The sequence below is a fragment of the Salarias fasciatus genome, chromosome 13, assembly GCF_902148845.1.
Source record: "Salarias fasciatus chromosome 13, fSalaFa1.1, whole genome shotgun sequence".
Classification (NCBI taxonomy): Eukaryota; Metazoa; Chordata; class Actinopteri; order Blenniiformes; family Blenniidae; genus Salarias; species Salarias fasciatus.
This window is the reverse complement of record NC_043757.1, coordinates 5574828-5594137: the sequence shown is the minus strand read 5'-3', so window position 1 is coordinate 5594137 and position 19310 is coordinate 5574828. Positions and strand designations below refer to the sequence as shown.

The 19310-nt window shown below is 43.5% G+C and overlaps 1 pseudogene; it reads left to right on the top strand.

Annotated features, from left to right (window-relative positions):
• LOC115398871 (sodium/calcium exchanger 1-like) overlaps nucleotides 1-19310 on the top strand; it is a 118493-nt pseudogene that overhangs the window by 76346 nt on the left and 22837 nt on the right.

Here is a 19310-nt window from a genome sequence, read left to right as displayed (position 1 = left end):
TCCAATCAGTGAGAAACGAGAGCTGCTGCTGTTCAAGGAGGAAAGAGAAACTTCTCCCGCCAGTCAACTTCGGCTTTATAGTAGGCATAAATGCAGCAAAAAAACAAATGTGTCATTCAAATTTCAGTATTGATCGAACTGTTAGTGCGGCAGCAGCTTTGATTTTCCCACCGAGACACACATCCAGAGCGCTTTGCTCAGGGGCTCCACCTTGAGGCAGGGGGAGGTTTCACTCCATCTATTAACCTGTTGATTGTAGCCAGATTAAAAAAAAAAAAAAGAAAATCTGCTGTTAAGGACCAGTGATGAATGAACTAAACCCCTCCACTGTAATGACTTCACCGCTCTGTGGGTGTGTGTGTGTGTGCGTGTGTGTGTGTTTGTGTAAGAAATTCTAATGGATTAACCTCCGCTGTGGATGGATTAACCCGTCATGCCTCGGCTCTGATTGGATAATCAGCAGGTTGCTGCTTGTCTCTTGCTGCTGAAGATGGCGAGCCAGTCAGAGGAGGAAGGGACCAAACCAGCAACTGTTCAGAATCCTCTTAACCTTTTAATGCAAACGATGGAGAGCGACTTCTTAGCTTTTGAAGCTGCTTCAGATGAAATGCATTATTTGAAAAAGTCTTTTTGGAAAGTTCTCGGTCAGCGTGAGCGAAGTTTGATTTAGTAAATGACTGAACTTCAGGGTTTACTGTCTTATTCAGCCATTTTTCTTCCTCTCTTCCTCCAAACTCTTCCTGAAGTTAACAAGAGTCTATTGATATAACAGAGCTTCCCTCCAATATCCTCAAATAACTCAAAGCTTCAGGAGACACACGACTGCCAGAAGTGTAAATAAATGAGTGAAGTGTTTCTTATACAGCAATTCCCATTAGAAGTATATCCTTCTCTGCAAAAGAAGTCAGACGAGCAAAAACTGAGGAAAATCATCAAATACAACACGGGGCAAGAGACACACTCAGCTTTTATCACGTCTCGTCATGCGGACGCAGCATGAACTGGCTTCTGTGTCGTCGTTCCTCCGGACGTCAGCTTCATGTGAAGCTCGCTGCGGCGTCACATGGTTTCCAGCGTCTCTTCACAGTCAGGCTTTGGGGTAATTACCAGGCTTACATAATGCATTAAAAAAGCTATTTTAAATCTGTGCCTTTCATTGTCATTACATCATGAAAATATCTGCTTTCGATGAGTGTGTGTGTGTGTGTAAATAAACCGCGGCTTCTCAGTTGAGACGGTTTGAGTCCGGCGGTTCCACACAGGCTGCCGGCCTGCGATCAGAGATAATGCCTGCATGAGCCGATGCTGTTTTTGGGTGTTTATGTGTGTGTGTGTGTGTGTGTTTCCAGGTTTTTGTTATTGCCGTTAGTAGATTTGAGTTTTGTTCCCAACTGGAAGCTGAAGATAAAAACACACACACACACACACACACATGCAGCCTGCATGGCTCTGAAGCTCTCTGACCTGGAATATTGGCTTCCCTGCCCGACGTGACCGAGCACATCTGCTGCAATAAACACACACTTTCCGCAGCGGAGTGTTTGATTGAGCTGGAGTTTCCGTTTATTGGGGTAATCGGTGAAACCGCTCAGAAAGAAGCGCCGCCGGTTTCCAGGCTTTTCTGTAATTTATGGCACGAGAAGCGACGAGCGACACACAGATAATTCTACCGAGTGTGTCACATGTGTAGATGGCATGTTTTCCATTTACCGGGCGGCAGATGGGGCTCCGGCTGGTGGCAGGTTGCGGAACGAGACGGCGGCGTTGTGACGCCGCTTCACTTGAGGCCTCTCGGCATTCTGCGGGCTTTTCGGCTCGGTCGGATTGACGACACAAACAAGCGCCGGTCCTCGCTGCGTTTGAGATGCCGGTGAAACTTCTAATTTGACGCAGAGCAGATTTTCACGACTGTTTTCTTTTTCTTCTGATGTTTCTGACTTGAATCCTTCTCTGCATGTCTTGCTGAATTCAACCAGTTGCAGACCAGGACCTTCTTCTGCAGCTCGTTTTAGCTGAATTGACAGTAATTTACTGCTTTCTCACAATCATGGCACCAGAAAGATCCATTATGTCGTATTGTAACTGCACGGCGACGCTGTCGGGGTCTATTGGATTGCCTCTGAATTTCCACCTTTATCTGAAAATCTCAATTGATTGACGGGCAGAATTACCATCACGGCCCAGAGTCCCTCGCTTTACGTGAAATTACTAATAGATTCAATCAACTCGCCAGAAGCTGCCACGATTCATTCAGCCGTCAGCGTGGAAGTTTCTCCCCCTTTTAAAAGGAAGTGGAAGATTGAATGGAGGCCTGACGGGGACTGTGGGCCGGAACAGTGACGAGTTTATCAGATCAGTGTCCTCAGGCTGATGTGAGCCGCTCTGATAGCATCAGAGATTCATCTGACATCAGCCGTGGAAATTTTTTAACAAGATTTAATCTGTCTTTAAGGAAAAAAAAAAAACCCTGAAAAGCGTCTTCTGCCAAATAAAAATTGAAAGTAATCTGATGGGTAAAAACCTGCTTGTGGGAACTGCAGCTCTTTCCTGTTTTACTTTCTGGGCTTTCTGTCCTTTCCTCACTTTTCTTCCTTCTCTTCCTCTTTTGTTTCCTCCCCTCTTCCCCCCCCTTCAGTAAAACCATCAAGGTGAAAATAATTGACGACGAGGAATACGAGAAGAACAAAACGTTCTACATAGAGATCGGAGAACCCCGCCTGGTGGAGAGCAATGACACCAAAGGTCAGGATGACGGTGAGCCCGGAGAGCCCGTGAACTTTGACCCCCCCCCCCGGAGAGTCCGTCACACTGCGGAAGCTGCATGTTCACCCGCAGGTGGAGGCGCACGGGAGGAGGCCTCCTGACGGAGCCTCGCCGCGACGGCGAACATGCAGCATGCTGCGGGTCACCGCATCTCACCACATCCACCATCAACCCGTGTGTGTGTGTGTGTGTGTGTGTGTGTGTGTGTTTGCTTTTGACGTGCCTCATGCTGTTTGTGTACCATGCATGCATTCACCACCTCCCTCTATGTGTGTGTGTGTGTGTGTTTGTGTACTTGTGTTGTCCCATACAGGAAGACCATAACCGTTAGGATCTTAGACCGGGAGGAGTACAATAAGCAGTCCTCCTTCTACCTTCTGCTCCAAACCCCCCAGTGGAGACGCAGCGGGAAGGAACGGACAGGTGTGGCAGCCAATCAGCACTGAGAACACACCGCGGCGGCTCCCAGGGTCCCACATCAACAGACCGGTGGCAGAACTGCTCCTGCACAATCACCTTAAAACACAATGGAAAAGTCACTTTTTCCCAGTTCAACACATAAATAGTCAAAATACTGTTTGCTTTAAATAACCGAGAAAAGGAACAGACTGAAGTTATGCTTTTCCTAGAATATGTGCAGCTTCTAAACAAAAACCCTAAACAACCAAGCCAACACTAAAAGGAAATCATCCCAAATATGAGTATATCACTCATTTTTCAATAATTTCAACACATTAGAGATCAAAGCAAAAACACATCTCTAAAAATACTGGAATATTGGAATTTTTTTTTAGCTAGAATCTTTTCATATGATTCTTTTTTTTTATTTTCAATTTTTTTTAATTTTTTACATTTTTTATCATGATTTGGATTTTTTTTCCACCTGATTTTTATTGTCTTCTTTGTCAAAATTTTAGGTATATTTTATTTATTTATTTATTTATTTATTTATTTATTGCTTGCATTATTTTTATTTGCTTCTATTTTTATGGAAGAACAAAAAAGTCAAGTTTCCTGTGGATGGAGAAATAACTGCAAACTTTTAACTTTTTTTTTTTTGTTCTCCAGTTTTTCGTTTCAGCATAACCCGCTAATGCTGCCGTGCTGTTTTCTGTTTTTCTAATCAGTGCTCATTAGTAATCATGTGGCTGCAGAGAGAACAACAGTCCTGATATCATGTCACACTCTGATTGTAAAGTAGCTTTTGAATATGCGCCGTGATGAACTGAAAGCGCTTTTTGTTGCTCTCCGTTCTGCTACGTTGCAAATACGCCACAAAATTATGGAGCAGCTCCCAGCTGGGAAATGTAAAACTGATTGTGGGCGGCAGCAAAATGACTCCAAAACACTTAACAAAAGAAGAAGAAAAAAACATAATAATTAGATTTTTTGAGGGAACATTTTTGCAGTTTAATTGGCATCCTAATGATAACATTGGGTTTTTGATGGCGCGGTTGTTGGATCCTTTCTTGTTTGGTAAAACAAAATTAAGTCTGTACTCTCATGTGATTACGCTCCACGGTACAGCTTAGTTTCCATTAATCGTGTGGTTATTTCCATCAGATTAATGAAAAGCTCTCTCTCAGGTTTTCAGCACTGAATCTAAAGTCTTGGTTTTGTCCCAAACACTCATGAATGCATTAATTATTCAAAATGTGTTCATCGTTTAACTCAGAAAAGTGAGAGTCCCTGAAAGTAAAGCAGCAAACAGGATTTATAATTGTTGAATGAAGTCACTTCGTTAATGAATTGCCTAAATAAAAGACAAACACACTGATTGTATGAAAACTCAGTACATGTCCAACGTGTCTCTATACACACATCCACCAGACACGCAAAGAATCTGATATAAATACATCTCAATCCATTAATGGGATCTTTATTTGCACATATTTGTATCTTTAAGAGGCTCTTCCATGTTCTTGTATTGATCCAGTAATGTCTTTTCTCTCACACTGAAACCACAAACCCATCACAGTATCAGGCTTCATCGTCTCAGTTCCACTTGGAGTTCTCTGCTGCACCGGGTCTGTTGATGTGGGATTCATGTCAAACACACACTTCTTCCTTGCTTTTTCTCCACTTTCCCTCCTCTTCCTCCCCGGAGAGGAAGATTCTGCAGACTGAGTGGAAACCACACCTGTCCTCTCCTCTCTTCCTGCTCTTCTCCCTTTTTCTTTTCCTTGCTCGCCCCATCGTGACCTTCTCACCTGTTTTAACATGTGGTCCGAGCTGCTGTTTGAAAATGTCAACGTGCCGTGCTTTGACAGAACACACACACACACACACACACACACACACACACACACACACACACACACACACACACACACACACACACACACACACACACACACACACACACACACGCACACACTCGAAATACTGGTATCACACAGTATAGATCCACTGGTTTATATAGGAAGAGAATGCATTGTTATAAAAAGTTAATCAAATTTGTGTTCTAGATTCTAGGTTTTGTATAATATTAGAGGCTCCTGCATCAAACTGAGTTTTTTTGTGTGTAAAGAACAATAGAAAAATGTCAGATAACAGGTGAAAAAGTCAAATTATGACATTAAACAGTTTGAGATTCATCTTTTTTTGATCTTTACAAACAATAAACTTCCGAAAAAAGTTGCGTAAACCAGAAATAGCTTAACAACCAAAACCAAACTAAACTAAAAACAAAGTGCTTCTAAAATAGAAGTCTACTTTTAGAATTGAAAAAAAAAAGTTATGCCATAAAGTTTCAAAACTGCAAAAGGCTGACTTGCTTCGTTCAGGTTAATGTTTCAGAGAGCTAGTTTTGGCCCGCGGGCCTTATATTTGACACCCCTGCTATGAGTACTATAATGATGCACATAATTTGCACAGCTTATTTATCAGCTTAAAAAGCTACCAAATTGCACATGTTATATTTAATCTCCCTGTGCTAATTAGATTTTAACTAACATGGAAATATGAAGCATTTTATTTAAACACTTATTTATTTGTACACTATATGAGCTGAATCTGGAGCTTTTCACTGTTCATAGAGGCTCATCTCCCTCCTGTCATATTTCAGTCCATTTCACTGCAGAATTGAAAAAAAAATGGTGATTTTCCACAAATCTTAGGGGAAGAAGTGCTTAATTAGCAGTTGAATAGAATCACAGGTCCTTAAACTGGAGTGATGAACAATTCAGGTGCATCTTAATGAGTTTGATGTGAAGCCGCCTGATTTCAGGAGGCGCTGTAAAGGGAGTTTTATGTCCTTAAACTCATTTAAGCTCTTCTGGGTACACTCATGATAAGAAGTTCGGTCTCTGTTTTACACACACACACACACGCATGCACACACGCTCAGTCTTGTATTTCTATCCTTGTGGGGACCGTCCATTGACTCCCATTCATGTCTAGCCCCTAACCCTGACCCTTACCCTAACCCTAACCCACACCACAACAAAGCCTAACCCTAAAGAAATGTTTTTGCACTTTTACTTTTTTCAGTAACAACAACATGGTCAAGAAAACACTGTTTCTCCTACTTAGGACCGGAAAAAGGTCCCCACAAGGCACGTCGTTCCACGTTTTGCTATCCTTGTGGGGACATTTGGCCCCGACAAGGATAGAAATACAAGAACGCACACACACACACACACACACACACACACACACACACACACTCATCCTGAGCACAGCTCTGTGTTAATGGCGGTGTGTGTTTACCAGACATCAGCGGTGTTTATGGTGATGAGGGGATCAAAGACAAGGGCTGGATATCACATTATCACAGTCAGGAGATCAAACACACCTCTGGGATGCGCGTACACACACGCACACACACACGCACACGCACACACACGCACACAGAGTAATGGGCCGAGGCCATAAGGATCTGTGCAGGCCTCATTTAGCACAGAGAACCGCCATATCAGTTCATAAAACACACTCGTTAAACCCACCGTGTGTGTGTGTGTGCGCGCGCGCGCGTACATGCTTATCATTGCGTGCTCGCTTGTTTAAACATGTTCCTGTTGTCTGTGAAGCAGACCCTTCCATTTTATATGATTAGTTTTATTTGTAATAAGAGAAGAAAAGAAAAGCTGCGTTCCGAGATCTTCCTTTAACACCAACAAACACGTCAGAACCAGAGCCGATCTTTCATTCTTCAAGGTTTAATGAACGCAGTGATCAGATTGCTCTGTGTTATATAGAAACGTTACAATTAAAAAGCTTCAACGCTGCTCTGAAACCTAACGTCAGCATCATGTTAGAGAAGCAGAATAGCCTTCGAAGAGCCAGACTTGTTGAAAATGGATGAGTTTGGATCAGGAATATATTACAGTTTGCCAAACATGCACTATAAAATGAAGATCTTTCGCTTCCAATAACGTCACAGTTCAGGCCTTTTGTGCCAGATATTCCTCTGCAGGATCCTCTGAACGTCGTGAAAAGAGCTCGGCTCCACCCAGCAGAACTCCGCCCTCTGTAAACAGCGGTCCTGCTCGGCCCCGTCGAAACCGGAGGCCGGATTATATAACAGCTGATATTTTTCTCACCATGAAGATCGGTTCAATTCCATGTTACTTAAGATACAAAGTAGCTCTCTTTGCTTGCATATTGCCTGTAAACACAGTTATCAACGCGACGCTCACATGACGGTTACTTTAGCCAGAACAACTCACAGATATCAACTAATAAAAACCATTAAAGCCACTGATAATTAATATTTGATTACAATTATCAGCAGTAATCTGGATTGAAATTCATTATACCATCAAAATAATGTAAAATATGTGTAAAATGTCTGTTTTCTCTTGTCATTTTGACATTATTCTTGGTTTAGATGAATGTATAAAACGTCACCGTCGTAGTTTGGCTGCTTGTTCAGCCTGTTAACGGTCCTGGAGCTGGAAGGACATGGAGCCGGTGCTCCTCCTCTAATGCAGCCAGCGAGGTGGATTAACTACACAGTGACATTATGAGAAAGTGCTGTGAGATTTATTTCATTATTATTTGTCCCCTGTTCCCTGTTTGTGTTTACCGAGGCCGTGCTTTCTGTAAATTACCTCCTCTCACACGGAAAGCGCTGCAGAGAGACTCTGAAATCTAACCTTGATTTCCTCTGTGCTTTTTGGCACAATTTAGCATGTTTCAAAGAGGCTTTTAAAGCTTCCTGCCCCCGAGGCAGCAGCTGATCGAGGACCAGAGGAGTGTCGTCCATATAAAGAGAATTCAGACTTAAATGTTTCAGTCTTTGTTATATTGCAGCCATTTGCTGAAATCATTTATTGTCTTTTATTTCCTCATTAATTTACTCACAGCGACCATATTGATCATTTTAGATGGAATGTCTCAGTATTTTGGTGTGTTGGGACATTTTAAAAGTGGAAACATGTTTGTAAACCTCTGGCATGGAGCCTGGACATTGAAGTTAGATCCATTACTTGTGCAGCACAATCGATAGAATGTAGAAATCATCCAAAAGCACCGGGCTTGTATTTAACCCAGGCGCTGTCCGTGTCTTCTGATCATCCTGAACATCGCTGTCTAAATGAGACCTAGAATGTTCCAGAAAGTCAAGCATCGCTGCAGCCCTCCAATTTATAGTCTTTATGGCCCATAAAGTTTACTGTCTGGCCTCTGATGGTGGGTTTATGTCTGGAATTATTGAGGTTATGTCAGAAATCAAAGCACATTTCCTAACTTTTTATTCCAGGTATGACTCTGAGAGACTTTACATGTCTCCACTGGATGTAGATAAATGCAGGATGACAATTTTACATCAAGAGAAATAAGTAAATCTCATGTGATATACTCCAAAATGAATGTTTTAGCATATATCAAGAGATTAATAATTATTCTAACAAATCAAGACAAAAAGGGTTCACCAGTGTGTCAAGTATTCATCATGTCAGCATCGACTCATATTGGATAAAACATGCAATTATTGTTCACTAATCTACAGCCTTAAAAACAAAAACCGTTAATATTTCCACTTAAATACTGATATTCGGCCAGACTGGAGCGCAGTGGAGCCTGGTTAGTGTTCCGTCCTGTGATTCCATCTGTAGATGAGGGTCAGAAACATCTGCGTGGTTCTCCTCTCAGCGGGTAAAAGCTTCTCGCACCGTGAGGATTCTGACGTTTCCAGATGAGGCGCCGGCGCTGCGGGTTTGGGACTCGGCTGAGAGGAGCTCGGGGACGGCGGCGGGCCGAGGAGGGCTCGCCGCCGTCCCGTGAACCTCCGACAGTCCGACAGGGAACAGCGCTGAGAGCGGGAACCAGCTGAAAACACACGCAGCCTGCAGAGGGTGACGACCCCGCTGTCCTCACACACACACACGCACCATATCAAACATGCAGGGACACACACAGAATGCACCCAGAGTGAAGTACACACACACACACACACACACAGACATATCTGTGTGACAGATTCTGTCTGACAGCAATGTCACCCTCATGCTCCTCTTCCTTATGTCCTTTGTCTGCCGCCGCTGCGTGAGTTCAGTTACGCAATCATACCTAGCGCCACGACTGATGCGTCGGCCCTCTGTTTGATCGCCACATTAGCATCATATATAAGCGGATCGAGCCCCTTTGTTGTGATGTGTACTGTAGTAAACAGTGTCTCCTAATGAGGTGTTGTGAAGCAGCGTCATTAGCTTCATCATTAATCACAACAAATGGCCAAACAGAGCCGATGGATTTATTTGTGCCTTCATTGCGGCAGCATTGGGTTGTGGGTAACCTCCACATTAGAGACCATTAAGGATCATTAATGATGCTGTTGTTTATTTAGCCCGTTACCACTGCATATGCAGGAAATAATTAAGATCACGAATTGAGTCGACAAGATAAACGAAACAAGCAGATGATGGAGAAGAAGCTTTTATTGATCGGTTTGAGTCGGACCGCTCTGCCTTTATTACTGTCGTAGTTTTCTTTTTTTAATAACCATGAAAATACGACGTCTCTGCTCGATTAATGACGCAACTGTGTTATGCTCGTTTTTGCAGACCTGACACTAATGACATTGTTCAGAAATTTTTACCGTTTGTTGGTTTGATCGACCCGACTGGAGCATTTTGCGACCCAGCTTTGGCCCATGTGCCTTATGTTTGAAACCCCTGAGTTACACATTACTCCGCCATGGCCACTACTGTGTGAATTCAGTTGAATAAAGTTAAACAGAATGAATAGTAATTTCAGTTAAGAACAAATCTGTTAAAGAAAAGCTGTGGGTCAAATTGTCCAATCAGAAGGTCTAATCAGGTGAGAATATAAAATATTTATTTTAGAAAGTTATTCTGTTCTTATTTCACTGGTCCAGCTCACTGGAGGTCACTTTGGGCTGTATGGGTCCTCCTGTGTAATCCAGCATTTTCACAGTAAAACTTTCCCATTAAACCGATTTCTGAAACAAGTCTGAGTCCGTGACGCATCGACATTCCACAAATTTCACATGAACGCCCCACACGCCTTCCAATCCCAAGCAACAGCTGCACATCGGCGACGGCAAGGCTGAGAAGGCAGAAAGCGGCGAGGTAAACAAACTCCGTCCTTCCCACAGATCAGCAGAAGCTCCATCGCTCGTCTTTCCTCATCACGTCATGTGGTTTATCAAGTTTGAACAATCAGATCCAGACTCAATTCCTCCCTCTCTGCTGACCCTGCTTCACATGCCGGTTAGATCTGTTCACACGAACCCAGCAGGTTCACGTCAGTGGATTAACAGGTCGGCGTGAAAATGACTGTGGAGAGCTAAAAACAGACATTAGGCGTTTATACTGAATACTGTCGCTGGGTTGGAGCCTTTCCCTGTTAAAACGACTCTTGGATGGATTCCCAGATGTGAGAGAAACCCGGTCTGAACAAACCTATGCAGGAAAGAACATGCAAACTCCATGCAGTCAGATCTGGTTCATTTTGCTGTAAAGCGAAGGGTGCAATAACCCTGGACGTTATATTATCCTGCAAGCATCGTCACTTTATAGCCCCCCAAAAGCAATCATGGACACTTTACTGTACCACCCATTCTGCTGCACTGAAACATGTCGTCTTTCATCTTTTTCCTCATTTCTTCTCCTCCCTCCACCGATGTCCTCCTCTCTCTTACCCATCGTCCTCATCTTTTCCTCTTCGTCCTTCAGCACATCCTTTTATCATGTTTTCTTTCCCTACGATGTTTCGCACACGTTTCCCTCCTCCTCTCCTGTTCTCCTCCACTCCGGACATCCAGAACGTGTTAAAAGGCTTTCGAAGTTCTGCTCCTGTTCTGCCTTCATCTGGGAGACTCTCTGAAAGTGTGACAGTGTCCCCCCCCCCCCCCCCCCCCTCGTCTCCTCGTCCCCTGCTGTAGAGTTGAATCCTGTCAGCCGTCGTGTCCTCTCATGCCTCCATCCCGCCTCCTTCCTCTCTCCGTTCTCCCCTCCTCACGTCTCTCACATGTTGACAGTTTTCAGCTTCCCATCTTCCTCTCCTCTCATCTTCCTCTGCCTCCTCTGATGAAACCCGGAGCCGTCAGACGCAGAATAAAGCGCTCTCCCCTCCTCGCCGCTCCGGGTTTGTCTGCTTTGCAGCTCTTTTTCTTCTCCCTCCACCTGTGGAGCGTCTCCTCCCGCCGCCGCCGCCGTCTTTGATCACGTATGTTAAACCGCAGACTCCCAGGAAGCTCGGCGGCGTGTGAAAGCCCGCAAACACACACACACACACACATACACACCGCTTGTTTTTCACTGCATCATTTCATCCTGAAACTAAACAAAGCTCTTTATTCAGAATGATGAAGGTTGTTAAGCCCACGTTTTTCACACAAAAGAGTTTTTAGCTTTTCGGACTGAATGCTGTTTTCCAAAATGCTCTGTTGGGAGTTTCAGTTAAATTTCCTGGCAAAACAGATATTTAATTAACATTAATTCAGCCAGCGGAGCTTCGTGCCAAACACAATGCACGCTCCAATTTCTTGTCAGCTTGTCTTCCTGTGGAAAAAAAATAACTGATAGTTTTGATTTTTTTTTTTTTTTTATTTGAAGACATGGAAAATTACTTCTGGTGCAGAATCCAATGTGGCACAAGGAGTCGAACTTCTTGAAAAATCAGCTTGTTTCGTTAGTTTTCACGTTGAAGGCTCCACAGCTCTGCTGAACAACCACGCAGCAAAAAAGCGAGGCGGAAGTCTGGATAGCTGCTTCGCTGTGCGTGCAGAACATGAACGACACGCTGAGGTTTGTTGTGAAGGACGAGTGGATCCACCTCCGCTCCGTCTCCTCTTGATCTGTTTCCACCGCGGCGTTTCACACAATTTATCTCTTATCTACAGACGTTTCAGCTTCTACACCTGCCGACTGAACAGTAAACATCAAGAAAACAAAACTGACAGCTCAAAGCTTTCACTTTAAAAGTGGAAGCTGCGCATTGAGTCGGAGCGTTTTCATCGTTGCTTTCACCCGTTTCCACGAAGTTTCCCGGTTTTTGAAAAGGCTGTCATGCAAACAGGGCCAGTTTCTCTTCAACGGACGCTTCTGTGACACGTGTTGTGATCTTATTTGTTGAACATTATTGTGTTCATAACATTTATTCCACAATAATAAGCTTCTCGGATTAATAATACTGTAACTTCCTACATCCGTGTGCTTACTGCTCCAAAAAAAAAAAAAAAAAACAACACAAAAATGGTCCAAACAGCCATGACTATGAACAATAAAATACCAAAATCTGTCAAACAAATGAAAGCAGGGACTTGAGAAACTACAACATTATAAGAGCATCGAGCAGCTGAAGCTGTAGCTGATTTCAGTGGAAACTAAATCAGGAAGGAGATAAAGAAGGAGGCAGAGGGAGGGAAATAAAAGTTTTAACTGTGGGACGCAGACAAGGATCATAAGGAAAGAGATTTAGGAAGACAAAGACAGGTTTAGATCGTTATATAACAGAAATACTGTTGGAGGAGATTACGCGTGCCTCATTTACCGTTGATTTATTTAAAGATACAGCTTACAGTTCACGGCGAAACCTTTACTGGCAATAAAGTCAGAGGAAGTTTGGTCCAATCTGAAAATATTGAGTGTTTAATTATCTTGGATGAAGACAGCCCGGTGTATTCAGACACTCAGTGCGTCGGCTCCAGCCTGCGAGGCACATCCAGTTCTGTTTAATTGAGTCGAGCTGCAAAGGAGCAGAGTGAAGGACACCGGAGGGGGCGAAAAAATCAGAATGATAAATGGTGCAGACAGCAGCTTCGACAGGAAACAGCATCTTAGCCTGCAACACTCAACCTCTGTCAGGTCCATTTAAACACACACACACACACACAGGCGCGGTGGGAGTGCAGCTAACAAGGGTAGCGCCGGGTCGCCATCGTCTCACCGCGGCTTTGCGTAGGCTGTTAATTGAGTTCATTAAATCAGCGTTACATGGCGCGTAATGATGTGCGTTTGGGCCGGAACGTGGAAATCTCCGTATATTCTAGTCGGTTAAAAGTGAACCTTTCGAAGGGCAAATGACACGTAATTGGAACCAAGCCGCGCCGGCGGAGGAGGAGGAGGCTTTCGCCGCCATTTATTTATGCATCTGAACCTGTTAGGTAATTAAAGCTGGGTAAAGAGGTTGTGCCTCCATTAAAAGTGTCCTCGTTTGAGGACGCTGGGTGTCGCGGCCCACAGGCGCATTTCACTGTGACTTTGCTTTCAAGTGTTTTTAAAGAAGTGGGAGGTGAGAGTCAGCGCGGCGGGTTTTCAGAACACTTGACTTAAACCTGAAGGGGGGTTTAACATATGACCCAGTCTGTATTTCAACAAAACCAAACGTTTACTGCAGAAAATGATGACAGCCTCAACAAAAAGCCAATTTTAATGATGTTTTCAGGTGTAAAAAATATCCTAAAATACATTAAACAGAGCGGATAAGGGGTGGATGTGTTCAAGGGAAGGAATAATCGATGCGCTCTCGGTTGTTCATCCTTTAACCTCCACGCTAGATGATCACACAGGAAGCCGCAGCACCAAACTCTTCTTCTCGAGTTCACGGCCAACCGAAGTGCTCCTGGCAGAAATCTCCGTGGCCGTGTGTGCGGGCGGGCGAGCGTTCGGCTCCGTGTAGCCGCTCAGCTGAGGGGAACAAATGACCGGCGAGCTGGCGTCGACCCTCGGTGCGCCGCGCTCTAATGGCAGGCGCTGACACGGGGAAGCGCTCCCCCATGGAAGATGTGATCATTGCTCTTCTCCCTGCCCGCCTCAGCCTTTGATACCGCCGCTCAGTTCTGGCCCCACAATGAATCTCAATTACTGACACACACCATAAAGACAGAGAAAAGGAAAAGAGTGCGTGAACGATGGAGCCGTGGATAATGAGGAGAGAGGCGAATATTGAGGAAGGAAGTATTTTTCATTTAGTGAAGCTTCTGAAACTACTGGAGAGTGTAAACCCAATTAGATAAGTTGAAACCACGCTCACGTCTCCGTTTTAATTAAACACAAAGATTAGCTACAAGTGGAAATGATGAAGCGCCTTTTTTATGATCCCGGCTGCTTCGTTCAGTTCAAATATTCTCTTTCTTTCATCCAGGAAACAGAAAGCGGCTCTCACGCCGCCGTTTGCTGTGTGAACTGACCGCTGTGGTCCGGCGGTCGCTGTGAATGAATCTGGACCAGAGGAGGCTGACTTTGGTCGTTTTTTTTTTTTTTTTCAGAGGAGCAGCAGAAAGAGGAGGAGGAGGAAGAAGAGGCTCTGACGGGCAAAGATGAAGAGGAGCGGCGCATCGCCGAGATGGGACGTCCCATGCTGGGCGACCACGTCAAGCTGGAGGTCATCATAGAGGAGTCGTACGAGTTCAAGGTGAGACGGCGTCTGTGCTCGGACCAAGGTTTACGATTACTGTTACGGTCAGAAATGATTGGTCTGCACCAACACAGCACATTCATGATGATGTGTGTCGGGGTTTTGTGTGTGACTACTGGGCTGCCGATTCGACGGTAGAGTCGCCAGAGAGCTGCTGGTTCGATTTCCATCCCCAGCTCTCCATGTGTCAAAGGCTTCATTCACACTGCAGGCAGATTGGTCCAAGTCCGACTTTACGCAATGTGTGATCAACGTCGGTGCGTTCCAGACGGTTTAAACAGCACAAATCAGGATGCTAATGTATCATACCTGAGGTAAACGGTCTTTACACAATTGAAATAATTTTACATTTTCAATTTTACAACCATTTCAACATATAATGTTAGTCAGGATGATTTTATTGGGTCATCCATAGTGAAATGTATGTAAATAGTGACAGCATTGGTTATGTTAGCTATTCAGGTCACAACGCAGCTCGTTTTACACAAAAAGCCTAATAAAGATGACTCTATGATGAAGTCCATTTAGCATTTAGAAACTCTTTTATTTTACTTGAAAAAGTGAAGAGTGCACTGTTCTTAAGATGATGGTCTCTTCCCATCAGTCTGGATAAGTAAAATTCAATCCACAGGACTCACGTATGACATTGAGCAATCCGGGGATTTCATTACACGAAGGTGAACGTGGTTGATTGACATCAGTAAACGCTTCTGGGAGTGCAGACTCCAGACGTTTCTGAAGGGCAGCTGTCTTCAGAAGCAGCATCACGAACATCTGTTGGTCAAATCCTTGCTTTTCCCCTTAAGTTAATAAATAAATGAGAAAACCAATGGTTTGTTTATGAAGTTAGATCCAAATCATGAAACATTTTTAATAGTAATTACTTGTAATCTCTGTGTTATTGGCTACTGAGGCAGACTGAGAAGCACATAGTGTCAAAAGTCCCAGATACACACACATTACACACACTTCTTACAAATTCGTCGCTCTCACATGTTACACGCTCAGACGCCTTTTCCATATATTCAGGACATAATTGTGCACGTATTGTTTTCCTGGCTTTATCTCTCCCACGCAGACTCTTTAAGACAAGTCTGTGTAATTACCACGTGTGTGTGTGTGTGTGTGTGTGTGTGTGTATGTGTGTGTGCGCGCCATCACTCCACCTACGTGCTCACACTAGACAGACAGTTAATAACAGCCGGTAATGGCTCGCCACTTGACAGGATACTATACTTTGTCAAGTTGTCCATGCATGAAATTGTGTGTGTTTGTGTGAACAGAGGAGTCCTGTAGTGACTGAAGGAGCCGAGCGTCGCACAAAGTGAAGCTCGCCCGTGTTTCTCATGAAAGCCGAAGAGGCCAGGAAGTTCATTCTGATTCCCAAACCCGTCAAAGTCTTCGGTCCAGATCAGACTCGAGCACATCGTCCTCGTCTTTGATCTCTAACCACATCAGTTTTTATATCGCTGCGTCCAAAAACACATGAATGGAATTAGCTTTCTGGTACGTGGAATAAAACCTCTGCAAGCAGCGAGTGACTGATGAGTTGAATCTGATGTTTAGTTCTGCGTCTCAGTGGTGTGTTCCGTCTGCTCAAACACAAACGTTATCGATTTCATTAAGCAGAGTTGCTTCTGTTAGTATGTCGTTTGTCTTTTTTAGACTTATCAAAGTCCTCAAGCAGGCTGGATAGAAATGCAAATGGTGAATCGTTTCAGGCCTGCAGGCAGTGTTTCTGAAAACTTCTGTCAACGACAGTAAATAAAATGCCTGAATTCGATCGGTGAGACTTGAGTGGGTTTACAAAAGGATTTGGAATTATAAACTCAGAAAATACATGATTTGGAACTTTTTTTGTGAAGTTCAGGCATTCAGACATGCTAGAAATACACATGAACCAGATCCAGACAGTCTAAAATGGTAAAATCGAAGTTGTTTTATGTTTTGTTACATCGGCTTACTGACTGATACTAAATTAATAATTGTGATGTTAAAAGCAAAAATAAAGAAGCACATTGATTTCTTACTCAAAAGCTTTATTTTTCCTCCAGAATCTGAACCACTTATCGGTCCAGATGTAAGAAGAAAAGAGAAGCTGTATTTATTTATCGATATGCCACATTTACATTCAGCTGCTCATCCAAGACCATTAAAAACAATATATTCTGTGATTATTCTCATAAATGTTAGTTGGAAAAGGAAAGGTGGGTTTGATCGATGCAGGTTGACATGATCGTTCGTCATTCAAGTGATTTGAATATTTACCACTGTAGAGACACATGCACATGCACGTGCACATCAGTGCATGTGCATTTCAAATAAAAATAAGAGAGAAGAAATTAAACCACGGGAGTGAAAAAAAAACACAAACATAAACATGCAGTCAAAAAAGCTCTGCAGAGAGCAGTTAAATAAAAAACTCAAGCGCACAAACGGCTGAGTAAATCTTGCTGTGTGTGAGTGTGCATGCGAGCGTGCATGTGAGCGTGCGTGTGTCTCCACAGCAGCAGCAGCAGTGAGGAACCATTCACCCCCATAAGCTCCGTTCAACACAATTAGCGTCCCAGAGTCTCTCTGAAGTGGAAGAAAGAGGCGAAAGCGATCCCCACCGCTCTGCTAATTAGAGTGTGTGTGTGTGTGTGTGTGTGTGTGTTTGCACTCTCAAGTGTTTGCTGTTATCTTAATCTGTCATAGTTTCCTCCTGTTTGAAGAAAACAGCGAAGGAAAGAAAAATGAAGGAAAGGGAGAGAAATGGTGTAGAAAGGGAAAAATATAATTAATATCACAGATGTTTACTTTGGTAAACACTTCATTGTGCGCTGTGTGTCCATTTCACCTGTATTGTAAAAATAATGTAAGAAAACTTGAATAAGAGTGAAGTCTTAACATGCAAACAGCCAACTCTGAATCTGATCCAGGGGAAAAAAAAAAAAAAAGCTCTATTTTGTATTTGAGGTGAGAGACGAACTGTCAGGTTGAATTTCTGGGAAAAGGTCTGTATTTTCACACAGCGAGAACTGAGTCACTTCAATACGCAACGCTGGGAGCTTTCTTCTTTTGTTGTTGTTTTTTTCTGCCATATTTTGAAAAGCGGACGACAAATGGAGGATTGAGCTCTTCATTATTTATCAGTGAAATTTAAAATGAGTTATACCCACAAACTGATCCATTTTCCAACCATTATTTCCCCATAGCGTTTCCCTCTGCCTCAGAAAGCCTCAGTGGAAGTGTGTCGGGACGGAAGCCATTGATTTCTGCCTTCTTCATGTCAGACACTTTCTCATACTTTTATATACAACGTGAAACATTTAAAGCTATCAGTTATCCAGCATTCCCTATTTATCACCTCCTGATCTTTTATTCATATATTGTTTATTTATCATCGCTTCCCATGCTTCAGATACGTCTCCACCCAGTGTAATCATTAAACATTTTCTCTTAACATTTGCTACATGAGCTGCATGATACTGAATGTTCATGCAATGCTAGATGAGGTCTGTGTTTTTTTGAGCTAATTGCACAATTTGCTGTGCATGGAATGCACAGTTCAGGTCAGAATCTTTTTTGTTTTTTTGCACTTAATACAGAAAATACAATAAATGTGAAGATGCAGTGCGAAGATGAATGAAAGAGTGTGAAGCAGTTTGTGGTTTTCTGTTGTAAGAACGAATGTGTGTCACCTGTAGGATGTAGGAAATTGTCCATAAGGAGTGAATGAACTCATCTCTTTTTGTTTTATGTCTTTCTGGGACCCTGGACTCCACGCTGCTCCCAGTGGACGTTGTCTTGTGTTAAATGTGACTGGTTGAAGTGCTAAAAAAATGACAAATATATGTGTAGTTTGGAAGAATGTTTCATCAGTGATGAAGGTAAATGTTCGCCAGAATCAGTTTTCACCAAACAGGCGTCAGAGAAATGTTAAATGATTAATGATTACTCATAAATGAACCGTTTCTCCGGTCTGGATGAGCTGATGGCGGGACTTGACATTTTGAGGGTAAAGCGTCGTGTGTTTGTCCTTTTGGCAGAACACGGTGGACAAGCTGATCAAGAAGACCAACCTGGCTCTGCTGGTGGGAACCAACAGCTGGAGGGACCAGTTCATAGAGGCCATCACCGTCAGCGCAGGTAAGGAACGGTCAAACATCGTGTCTTACAGCCACCGGCCACTGGTCATCGTCTGGACATCATTTACCCAGAGACGCTGCTCTCGAATCCTTCCGCCGACTCACTTTTTCTCCTCCTCACACATCAGAATGTTCCCTCAGCACCTCGTCTGACCCGCACAGGCAGTCTTAATGTGGTCTTAATGTTATGGTCGATGAGTTTATGGAGCAGATGTGTTTGTGTGATGAAGAATTGGGCGTGAAGAATCCTTTCAGTGTGAACAGCTGCAGCTTTGCGGTTCTGCTCCATTTGTTCTGATGATCAATGTAATCCGAAATATCCCCAAATTTCACGAACGCCCGACTCTCTGTGTCATTTCACGCTCAGAGTGTGTGTCTGAGTGTGTGTGCACGGTGAATGGACTTTTGATGGGTTGGACAGACAACAGCTGACCAGAAGGGAGATAAAAGTTCAGGGCTGTTGTGGGGTAAATGAGTGTGTTTTGACCCGCACGACGACAGAAAAACAAGAGTGTATGTAGAAAAGGTCTGTGGTAAAACTGATGACAACTTTCAAATCGGTCATTGAGGTGCTAATAGAATCATCCATTT